This window comes from Centruroides sculpturatus, unplaced genomic scaffold (genome assembly GCF_000671375.1).
Source record: "Centruroides sculpturatus isolate CEXI.00-Female unplaced genomic scaffold, Cexi_2.0 scaffold356, whole genome shotgun sequence".
In the NCBI taxonomy this organism is placed as follows: Eukaryota; Metazoa; Arthropoda; class Arachnida; order Scorpiones; family Buthidae; genus Centruroides; species Centruroides sculpturatus.
In genome coordinates, this window is record NW_019384626.1 from 237251 (window position 1) to 249861 (window position 12611).

General features: G+C 30.2%; 1 protein-coding gene across 1 annotated transcript in view; it reads left to right on the forward strand.

Annotated features, from left to right (window-relative positions):
• Positions 1–12611, forward strand: part of LOC111625627 (regulating synaptic membrane exocytosis protein 2-like) — a 328126-nt gene that overhangs the window by 221719 nt on the left and 93796 nt on the right. The window lies entirely within an intron of this gene.

The window sequence follows — 12611 nt, forward strand, 5'->3', positions numbered from 1 at the left end:
TTAATTTTTAAGAATTGATTTAAGAAAATTATTCTTGAATCTTTTTAAAGCAGTGAAAAAATATCAAATTATTATTATTAAAATTTAGAATATAAAGTAATAATAATGATAAAAATTTCATTAAAATTATATGTAAACAGTTTTTATTAATTATAAGTTTACAGAAATCATTGCTAATTACTTTATCAAGTACATTATGTAAATACCTCAATTAACAACATATATCATTGAGTACATTAAATTTGTTTAAATAAGTAATTGACAAAGATTATAGAAGTAAATGACTATTAATTTTATTAAGTAGAAAATTACCTTATATAAATAAAAAATGAAACATGATATCTTATACTATTTTTGATATATTTTGTAATGAGAACCAGTTAGCATCAATACCAATATTGTTGAGTCATTTAGTTTGGATAAATCAAAAGTTTTTGACAAAGTATGGAAAATTAATTAAAAATTTTCCATACTTCGAATCAAATAGTAATGTGAAGATCATGTGGAACAAGCTTGGCAAATCATAATTATTGATTTGTATAACAAAATATTTCATTGGAGTTAAGTTTATTTAGAATAAATATTCAAATTTTAAGAATTTATATTTAATTTTGTATTTATGTAATGAATTCTATAAAAATTAAAGTAATATAACTTCATTTTAAAGCATTGCTATCATCAACAGAGGAAAACTTTACAACAAAAAATTAACATACCAGCATATAAACAATGAAGAAACTGAATAATATTGTTGAAGAAAAAAATGAATAAACAAAAAACTCCAGCAAAAACAAAGAAATTAACATATCTTAAATACTAAAAAAAGATTCAAAATTTTTAAAACATGTTTTGAAATTTGATTTTTCTTTGTTGTGTTAAATTTTTTCTGCTGCAAAATTCTTCCTTCTGAAAATGAACAGTAAAACTTGAAAGTGCTTAAGAACATATTCAATTTAAATGTGAATTTTATTTCAGAACTAGGTTTAAATGTGAATTATCTTATGGTTTATTTTATTATTCATTGGACTTTAAAAAAAAATTTTAGGATTATTATTGATATCAATTTTGATATTTAGAATACTATATTTGATATAGTTGATTATATACTATTTCTTATATCAATATGAAAGCTATGAAATTTTAGAACTGGTGTCTTTTAATTCCAAAGACACTTTTTATTCCATTTTCTATATAGATTTTTAAATAATTCTCTACTCTAATTATAACATACAGACACCTTCCATACTTATTCCAGCAGGTATATTTATTGAAATAGATAAATGTTTTCAATCACTTTCAAAGATCTTTGTCAGATTTTTGTTTCCACAAATATGGTTAATCAAAAATTTTTTTAAGAAACCCATTCTATATGAAACATGATGATATTCAAATTCAGATCTAACATAATAAAAACTACAAAGTACGTAAAAAAAATAACAGAAATAATAAAGTTAAAGTATGTAATAATGAAATATAACATAATAAATTTTATACTACAGTTCCTGGCCAAATTATTAGACGCACTACAGATTTTTCATAATTACATGTTTTATACCCGGTCTGGTGTAGGTCTATCTTATAAATCATAATTTTGATAAACGGAACTTATTTTTTAATGTCATTGTATATCTATTTTTGTTATATTTCATTACAATACTTGTTAATTATTGTACATTTATATTGTTATTTATTGTACATTTATATCTGGCAACATTTGAAAGTTGTTAGTTGTCAGAGTTTTGTCTGGTTGCAAAGCTGTAAATAAGTTCTGTTAGTTATTAAAGTTAAGTATTAAAAGATTAAAACAAAAGAGAAAAGGTAATGCTTTATTTTTTGTCTTAACATGGTAGCAGAGCGTGGTTGAAAAGAAAAAACAAGAAGTGAAAAGGGTTAAATAATTTAAGAAAATAAAGAAAGAGCGCACGTGGTAATGGCGGCGAAGAACAGTGCTATTAATATAACAATATTTGACGGAGCAGATTATAGTAACTGGAAATTACGTATGTTTAAGTTTTTACAGTTCAAAAAGTGTAAAGATGTAGTAATGAGGGCTAAAATTAAGACCGATGATGACGAATGGGATGAACGAGATATCCAGGCGACTAATTATATCTATAGCGGAATAACTAACAAACAGCTAGAATACATAAGCGAACTTGATACGGCTTACGAAATTATCCAAAAGTTTGATGAGATGTATTTGAAAAAGTCAACAGCTCTGCAAATTGTGTGCCGACATAACCTTGAAAGTATCAAATTGAAAAATTATTCAGATGTAAGCTTATTCTTCGACGCGTTTGAGAAGGCTGTGAACGAATTAAAGCAGGCAGGTGCAATGATATCAGAACAAGAAAAATTAAACTACATGTTAAAATCGCTACCACAGAAGTATAGTCATATTGGTGATTTAATAGATGTTTTACCAGAAAAGGAGAGGACTGTTGACTATTTGAAAAGCAAAATAAAGTTAAAAAGTGCAGAGGAAAATTTTAATGAAGAGTCAAATGATAAATCAAATGTATTTCGAGCAGAAGCCAGGTCATCATTTCAGAATAAGTTGAAATGTTTCAGCTGTGGAAAACCTGGTCATTTAAAAAGAAATTGTCGTTTTGAAATTGAAAATCGTAGTCGAAGTCGTGGTTTTTCTGTTTATCGAGGACGTGGATTGTTCAATGCCAGAAACTTTCAGAGAGGGCGAGGAAATTATCATCAAAACATACATGAATATCAAGGAAATAGTTTTCAGACTACCATTGCAAATAATACTTATATTAATACTACAAGTAAAAACGAAAAGTCAAAGATAGATGAAATAGAATGGTTACTTGATAGTGGTTGCACAGATCATATCATTAACACCGATGAGTATTTTGAAACCTCTGAGACATTGAAGAAACCTATAAAAGTAAAAGTTGGTGATGGAAGAATATTAGAAGCTACAAAAGTTGGCAATATTAAAACTTGTTTCCCAGTTTATGGACAAAAGTCTGAGGTTACGTTGGAAAATGTCTATTTTGTAAAAGATATGAAGGCAAACTTGTTGAGTTATTCGAGGATCACAGATAAACATTCAATTGTTTCAAGGAGAAAATTTTCAAAAATATACAACCCATATGGAAAGGTGATAGCTGTTGCAATCAAAGAGGATAAACTATATAAAATGAAAAGTTATATCAATGAAAGAAAATCACAAGCGAACATGAGTAAAAGCAACATGACTATAAAAGAAAAACTACATAGAACACTGGGACATATCAATTTTAACAACTTGAAAATAATGTGTAAAAATGAATCACTAGATGGACTACCCAGAGAGATTGAACCAGAATATTTAAAGTGTGCTACATGTATTGAAAACAAAATGCATAACTTACCATTTCATAATAACAGGAGAAGAGCAGAAGACATATTAGAAATTGTACATACAGATCTAAATGGACCACATCAAACTACAGGAAATCTTGGAGAAAAATATTTCTTAAATTTCATAGATGATTATAGCAAACTAGTTAAAGTTTATTGTATCCAGACAAAAGATGAAGTATATGAATGCTTAGTACAATATGTTAATGAAATTCAAAACTTGACTGGAAAGATGATAAAGGAACTGCGATGTGACAATGGGAAGGAGTATATGAATGCAAGAATTTTTAAGTTTGCAAAGGAAAAGGGAATAATAATAAAACCTTGTCCACCATATGTGCATGAGCTAAATGGAACTGCAGAAAGATACAATCGATCATTAATGGATATGGGGAGATGTCTTTTATCAGAAGCAAAAATTGAAAGAAGATTTTGGCCAGAAGTAATTAAAACAGCTGCATATCTTAAAAACAGAACCTTAACTAATACAATTGAGAGAAAAACACCATATGAAATATTTTTCAAAAGGAAGCCATCAGTAAAAAATTTAAAATTATATGGAAGTAAAGTATTTGTAAGAATTCCAGAAGAAAAACGAAAATCTAAATGGGACAAGAAAGCAGAGGTTGGAATTTTGATTGGATATACAGATACTGGATATAGAGTATTGATGAATAGCAGAGTTATAATGGCTAGACATTGTGACATAATAGAAGAGAATGTAAACTTGTGTGGATTTGAAAATGAGAAAGAGGAAAAGAATGAAGATAAAGAAGAAAGACAAAAGGATTCAGATCAAGCAAAGGAAAAGGAAGGAGAAGACTCTACTAGTACAAACCATCAAGAAAAGGATATGACAAAAGACTTGGAAAAAGACAATACACATAAAGAAAATAGTAATGATGAGATAAAAGAGGATGAAGAAAAAACAAAAGGAAAAAGATCAGGAAGACAAATTAAACATCCACTCCGCTTTGATGAAGAATTTGGTTATTACAGTATAAGTGTAAATTACTGTGATGCTACTGTTCCAAAAAATTTTCAGGAGGCAATGACAAGTGATGATTCAAAGAAACGGAAAGAAGCAATGAATTCCAAAATGGACAGTCTTGTGATAAACAATACATGGACACTTGTAAGCAAGCCTCCTAAAGACAAAAGGGTAATTGATGTGAAGTGGATATACAGAAAGAAGAGTGAAAGTGAATATAAAGCCAGGTTAGTGGTAAGAGGTTTTCAACAAACTGATTGTATTGATGACATTTATTCTCCTGTTGCTAAAATGCCGACTTTAAAGTTGTTACTATCTTACTGCTGTCAAAATTCTTTAAATATTCATCAAATGGATGTAGAAACAGCATTTCTAAATGGTAAAGTTTTGTCTGAAGTTTATGTAAAACAGCCAATTGGTTATGAAGATGGTACTGATAGAGTTTATAAATTGAATAAGTCATTATATGGATTAAGGGAAAGTCCTCGAGCATGGTATGAATGTTTTAATGACTTTCTGACTACTCTTGATTTTTACAGGAGTAAATATGATTATTGCCTATATGTTAAAAAGGAGAATGATTTGACAATTTACATTTTATTATTTGTTGATGACCTTTTGGTTTGGTGTAAAGATAAACAAGTTATTGTTGACATTAAAAACAAGTTATCTAACAAGTTTAAAATGAAGGATTTAGGTAGAGTAAAAAACTACATTGGTATTGATATTGAATATGACTATGAACAAGATAATATTTTAACCTTAAGTCAGAAAACTTATATTGAGTCTTTAGCTAAACGTTATAATATTGAAAATTCAAAATTGTATAAAACACCTATGGAAATAAATTTAAAACTGGAAAAGTCTAATGTAAATGAGGATGTAAAATATAGAAATTTGATAGGTGCACTTCTGTACATTAACTCTGGTACAAGACCAGATATATCTTTCAGTGTAAATTATCTGAGCTGATTTCAAAATTGTTACGATGAGAGACACTTTAAATATGCTTTGCGAGTCCTGAAGTACTTGTACTTGACAAAAGACCTTAAATGAAAATATTATAAGAATAATAATACTGATATCTTAGATTGTTTTGTGGATTCTGACTGGGCAGGAGATACTCTAGACAGGAAATCTACCACAGGATTTATAATTAGATTGTTTGGAAATGTAATCTTTTGGAAATCCAAAAAGCAGAATAGTGTAACAAAGTCTTCTACATTTGCAGAGTATATTGCATTATCAGAAGCTGTAACAGGAATAAATTTTCTAATTTGTCTAATAAATGAGGTTTTCATTAAAGTTTGTAAACCAATTAAGGTATATGAAGACAACTCAGGTGTAGTAGCCATTGCTAAATATGGAAACTTTACAAAAAACTCAAAACATATTGAAGTTCATTATCATTTTGTGCATGAGAATGTTAAGAAAGGAAAAATTAAAGTTGTAAAAATAGAGTCAGAAAATAATATTGCTGATATTTTTACCAAGGCATTAGGAAATGTCAAATTCATTAAATATAGAGATGCTAAATGTAAAAGAATAGAATATAAGATGATAAGATGTGTGAGATTAAGATAAGTTGTTAATAGAGCTGTCAAGTTGGCTGTTACTTTTCTTGTATTTAACATTTTTTGTGTTACAATATAAATGTAAGGAGGCGTGTTAATTATTGTACATTTATATTGTTATTTATTGTACATTTATATCTGGCAACACTTGAAAAGTTGTTAGTCGTCAGAGTTTCGTCTGGTTGCAAAGCTGTAAATAAGTTCTGTTAGTTATTAAAGTTAAGTATTAAAAGATTAAAACAAAAGAGAAAAGGTAATGCTTTATTTTTTGTCTTAACAATACTAATTTATTGGTAGGTATCTGAGCTTAGACACTAAAGTGTGGTGTACAAGTACAAATATGTTTCAGTCACGTTCTCAATTGCTACTGGTGTGGACATGTTTCTGTTCACCTCTTGTATTTATTTCATGGTATACAATTATGCAAGTGTTTGGTTTCTTCGATAGTAGTATTTTTACTAACCAGATATGATTAATTGTTATTTTTTGACATGGGGTAAAAGAGGAACCTTTCATCACGTAAAAAAGCTGAAGTCAAAGCCCTCATTAATACAAAAATGTATTCCAACCGTAAAATTTCACGAAGGTTGAAGGTGTTTGAAGCTAGCATACTACTTATAAAAAAATAAGTTGAATCAGGTCAAAATTTGTGTCCAAAAAGAAAAACTAAATGCAGCAGAAAGCCAATTTTCACCCCAAGGTCAGAAAGACGTCTTAAGAAAATTTGCTTAGAAAACACATTTGCTACCACTAAATCAATAAAATCTCAATTGGAAGATGCAAACGTGAATGCTTCTGAGTGCATGTTTGCAGAAAATTGAAAGATCTGGATTTTAAGGCTTACTGACCAGCAAGAAAACCGAAGTTAACAGTTGCAATGAAAGTAAAGCATTTGGAGTGGGCCAAACAGTGACATGATAAGGATGTAGACTTCTGGAGATTGGTAATTTAACATTATACAGATTATTTACTATAAAATAGACAAATTAACAGTAGGTACTTGATTCATAAGATATTTTTTTTTTGTTCTCTTAGGTCTGAATTAGCAATGAAAGCACATTTGAAATTTTAGCCAACAAAACTCATTTTGTCCATTGTCGTAGAGGTGAAAAATTTTATTCTGACTGCATCATTCAGACTGTTAAGCACCCCATGAAAGCAATGATTTGGTCCGTCATTAGTGGCAAGGGCACTGGGCGCCTGTACGTAGTAAAAGGCACCATGAGGCAAGACCAATATAAAGAAGTCTTGCAAAATCGGTTGCTGCCACAGGTTTTTATGCAAGATGGAGCTTCCTGCCACACAGCCAGGTCTGTGAAAACATATCTACAAGAGCAAAATATCTCTGTTGGATTGGCCAGATAATAGTCCCGACATGAATTCCATAGAAAATGTGTGGGAGCTCATGAAGAGGGAAATGGCCAAAGAGGTCATCACAACCAAAATGCAGCTTTTGGAAAAATCATCCATGTGTGGAATCATCATCCACAAATGCAGAAGACGGTCCAGTCTTGCATCCACAGCATGCCACGCCGGATTGAAGCTCTCATAGCTGCAAAAGGTGGTTCAACAAAATACTAAAATTTAAATGCCAATTTTGTATTTTTTTACTATGTTAATAAAAACAAAAATTTTCAATTTTTACATAACATTTTATTTGTGTTAGCAACTATGTAATAAAGTAAACCATACATTACAGGTTAAATTTATTGGTAATAAAATATTCAAAGACCAAATTGTACTAGCTGATAATTAAGATTTGCATATAAACTATAGTGTGTCTAATAATTTGGCCAGGGACTGTATATACACAACTTTCCATAATACAACTGGAGATAGGCTAGTAAAATTAAATGTTGTAACATACACATTAATAAACAACACATATCTCAGAAACCTTTAACCGATGCAAATTAAAATTTAACAATACAAATGTTTTCAGACTCAGGAGGAGGTCTGAAAATATTTGTATTGTTAAATTTTAATTCACATCAGTTAAAGGTTTCTGAGGTACTGTACATGGTGTTTAGTAAACTCTGATGTGCAGTTTTTCATTATTATACACATTAATAACTAGAGATTGTGAGTCTTTAATTATTAATATGATTAACCACATTTGATTTATAGAAACATATAATAACCTGATGGAGATCTCTGAAAGTGATCAAAAATGTCATTTTTTCTAGTAAACATACCTGCTAGAACAGTGTTTCTGAATGGGGGCGATATTGCCCCCATGTGGGCGTTTTTCTACGTTGAGGGGATGATTAGTAACAATTTATATTTTGGTGGGCGAAAAACAATTTTCTGGGCGATATAGTAAAACATTATATTAAAAATAATTATTTATTCGTTATATCATACAATAATTAAACAAATAACATTATACTAGTCACTAGTCTATTCAATGTAGTACAAATTTGGCGTCAGCCTTATCCTTCGGCATTGGAATTTTGTAGTGAAGGAGGCGATACTACATAATGGTTTTATTGAAAGGGGCAATGATTCGTTAGAGGTTGAGAAACACTGTGCTAGAATAAGTATGGAAGGTGTCTGTGAGTTGTTTTATCATTTTCCAGCTTTTAACAGTGTTTTAACTATTCTAATTAATTTTCTTATACCAGACTTTCCAATTTTGCAGTTTTGTTCCAAAATTGTGGCTATATATCTGAATTAAAGACTATATGATTAGAGAAAGAAAGATATGACAAGACAGGACAATTGCAGGTTTCTTCAGGAACATTATCCATGTTACTGNTGTTAATTTAAGCGTACAGAAACGTTGCTGTTGTTCCAGCAAAGATCTTATTTTTACTTTACCGATGCCTAGTAGGTAATTCGCAGATTACCTAGATAATCTGAACATTACCTAGGTAATTTGAAAAATGGAATAATTTTCGCAGCTTTAACGGATCATCCTAGTTAATCTGCAGATTAGCTAGGTAATGTACACATTAACGGATTTCGAGCTTCAGCGGTAACATATATATATATATAGATATGGATATAGATAAGGTAACATTACAGTACCTATGGTGTCACGTACGATGTAAAAAAATAATAATAATTTATATAAACACACCTGAATTCCACTTGCCGAGTTTATTTCTTTTTATTCAAACGTTTTCGGCCTATTTGGATAGGCTATCCTCAGGCTTTCATTTATCGTTCCAAAATGGAACCATTGGTTCGAATTTTTATTTCGATTTGAATTTTTTGAAATAAGTTAACAACTTTTTGTATATTACATAAATAAACAAAATAAAATAAATAAATAAAATAAAATAAGTCCCTATACGTGCTACAAAAATTAAATAACATATTTTTACATGTGTCTAAATCATAATTAATCCATTGGTCATCTTTCCAAATCATCATGAATTCAATTAACGAATTAATTGAATTCATGGTACAACAAAATCAAGAGATAGAGACATACATGGAAAACCTACAGGATTTGGCAAACCTAGTTTGTTTTCAGTCCTTTTTTAAATTCAATGGAATAGTATACAAACAAAAGAAAGGGGTCCCAATGGGAAGTCCTATATCAGGACTCCTATGTGAACTAGTAATAAGAAAATTGGAAAAGAACATCCTCAAAGATTTTTCCGAAAGTATCATATTATACAAACGGTACGTGGATGATGTATTGATAATTTGGAAAGACGACCAACGGATTAATGACTTCCTAACTGCAATCAACAACAATGACCATGGTTTGAAACTAAAATTGGAACAAAAAAGCTAAACGTTGACATTGACATGAAGTTTAAACTAGAAAGTATACGAACGGCAGTATATTTGAAACCTTTACATGCTCCGTTATACATACCTTCATGATCGAAGGACCCGTCTTGATATTACTGTCTGCATTTAAGGCACTTATCAAGAGGGCCTTTTTGTACTGCACCAATGTGCAAGACCGTGACAAGGAAATGGATAGAATACAAAAGGTAGCAAGGGGTTTAGGATACAAAACGTCCACAATCAGAGGCCTTATCAGAAGTTATGGGAAACAAAAAACTACAACTACAACACATAACAACACAACTGCATTCAACAAGTTCACATACAATGAACAAACAAGAAAAGTAGTGGATGAGCTAGGAAAATACAAAAACACAAAGATAATTTACAAACGAGCACCCAACATATATAGATTATTAAGAAACGATAAGGACAAGATAAGAATGGAAGAGCAAGCAGGGGTGTACACTATCCCATATGAAAACCAACAAATAGGAGTTGATAAAGAATATGTAGGGGTGACCAGAAGAATCCTTGCAGTGCGTGTAAAAGAGCACAAATACAGTGTTAATAAAGGACTTAATAGCATGATATTGGCAAGCATGGCGCAGGCGGATGGAGCAATAGTTAAGTGGGACAAAGCGAAGATCATGAGAACGGTGCACTCACCGTCTATAGCGATGGAAATAGAAAAAATAGAGATATACAAAAGTAAAATGAGTAACCAATGTTTAAATGAAAAGGATGCAAATACATTACCAACAGCATGGAAATACAAAATAGAAAAATGTATAGGTTTCAATAATCCATAAAATAGGAACTGGAGATTATAAGAAGTTATTATATTATGATTTAGACGCACGTAAAAATATGTTGTTTAATTTTTGTAGCATGTATAGGGACTTATTTTATTTTATTTATTTATTTTATTTTGTTTATTTATGTAATATACAAAAAGTTGTTAACTTATTTCAAAAATTCAATCCAAATAAAATTCGAACGAATGGTTCCATTTTGGAACGATAAAGGAGAACCTGAGGATGGCCTATTCAAATAGTCTGAAAACGTTTGAATAAAGAGAAAAAAAACTCGGCAAGTAGAATTCAGGTGTGTTATATATTATAATTAACATTGCTGAGAAGGAGAGAGATAATTGCTCATATTTATCACAGAAAACTTTTTTACTGACAACAAAATTAAAATTACAATATTTTTTGTTAATTGTTAACTGAAAGTTTTTTCTAGCAGGTTGTGATTGTTGGTGACCCTTTCAAAACCTTTGTGTTTTCAATAAGGTACAATGTTTACTTGAGTGAACAAACTTCAGGTTTAATGCTCCATTGAACCTGAAGCAGAACTCGTTCAAGTTTCGAAAACATTTGTTCACTCAAGTAAACATTGTACTTTACTGGAAACACAAAGGTTTTGAAAGGGTCAGTTACAGAATTCCAGTAATCAAGTAGTGTAAAGCATGGTTGTTAGGTCAAGTACTGAGGTACCACTGTAATTGATTAATGTGATTTTGATATACACAGTAGCATCGAGTGGTTAACTGCATTAATCAAGGGATATCTGTATATACATTGTAATATTTTATATTTTATATAACATACATATGATGCCCTTTTTTTATAGCCCATGTTCCTTTTTATATTCTGCAGGCACACTGTTTATAATTAAATCTTTAATACTGTAATTTTAGTAATGAATTAATATTGCTTTTGACCATACAAATTCACCTTGCTAAAAAAAGACAAAAGGTATATGTGGCCTTTTTAGATCTAGAAAAAGCATTTGACTCTATTTGTATAGATAAATTATGTGATAAATTGGCAGACCATGGAGCAGACTAAACATTTACAAGGGTAATAAGGTCTTTGTTTGGTCAGTACACTATTACAATTAAATGTGGCCTAAATACTTACCCTCTGTTTGAGATATGCAGCGGTTTACTACAAGGTGATCTGTTATCACCCTATTTATTCAACTTTATGATCCATGACTTAGATAATCAATTTATGAAGGAGGAGGATGGGATTATTACTATGGACAATTTGATAGTTTATTCGATACAATACGCCGATGATGTGGTATTGATTTCACTGACTAAAATAGGTCTACAAAGAAAATTAAATGTAACTCAGAGATACTTTTCGAAGATGGGATTGAAGATCAACCCGAATAAGACCCATATAATTGTGTTTCGGAAGGGAGATAAGCTGGCGAGGCAAGATCATGATTTTTATTTGTTGAACGAAAAGTTGAAAGTAACTGAGGAAATATTATATTTGGGGGTTCTTATTACCTTCATTGTCTTTTGGAAAATACGTTCAGCGGATGAAGACCAAAGCATATAGAATAATTAATAATTTAATTAGTTTATTAGTAAAAATGAAAACCAATTTCATTCAAATGCAGTTTCGACTCTTTTCAGCACAGGTTTTCAACTCTATTTGCTATGCTTTCTGATTATGGGGTCTGGACTGGTTATCCTACTTTGAAAAAATTCAATTGCTATTTATAAGAAAAATTTACGGATTAGATAAAGCAGTGCCAGGATATGCGATTCGTCATGATACTAACAGATTGTTATTAGAACCCTACTTGGTAATTAGGACCATGAAATTTTTTAAGAGACTGTTAACTAGTGAGAACATAAAAGTTAATACAATACTAAAAGTTTTAAAGAACTTGGCAGAGAACAAAAAGAATTATCAAAACAATTGGTATAACAAACTTAGGATCAAATTGGAAAGTTATGGTTTGTCTCATTTACTACTTTACAGTACAGAAACAGACTGGAATTACGGAATTTCTTTATTGGTGGAGAATATGTATAATAATTCAATTGATCGTGAGATGAAAAATTTACAGGAGTCAAAATTTCACCCATGGTATATAGTTAATTTAAATTTCCCTCCAGCAAATAATTATAT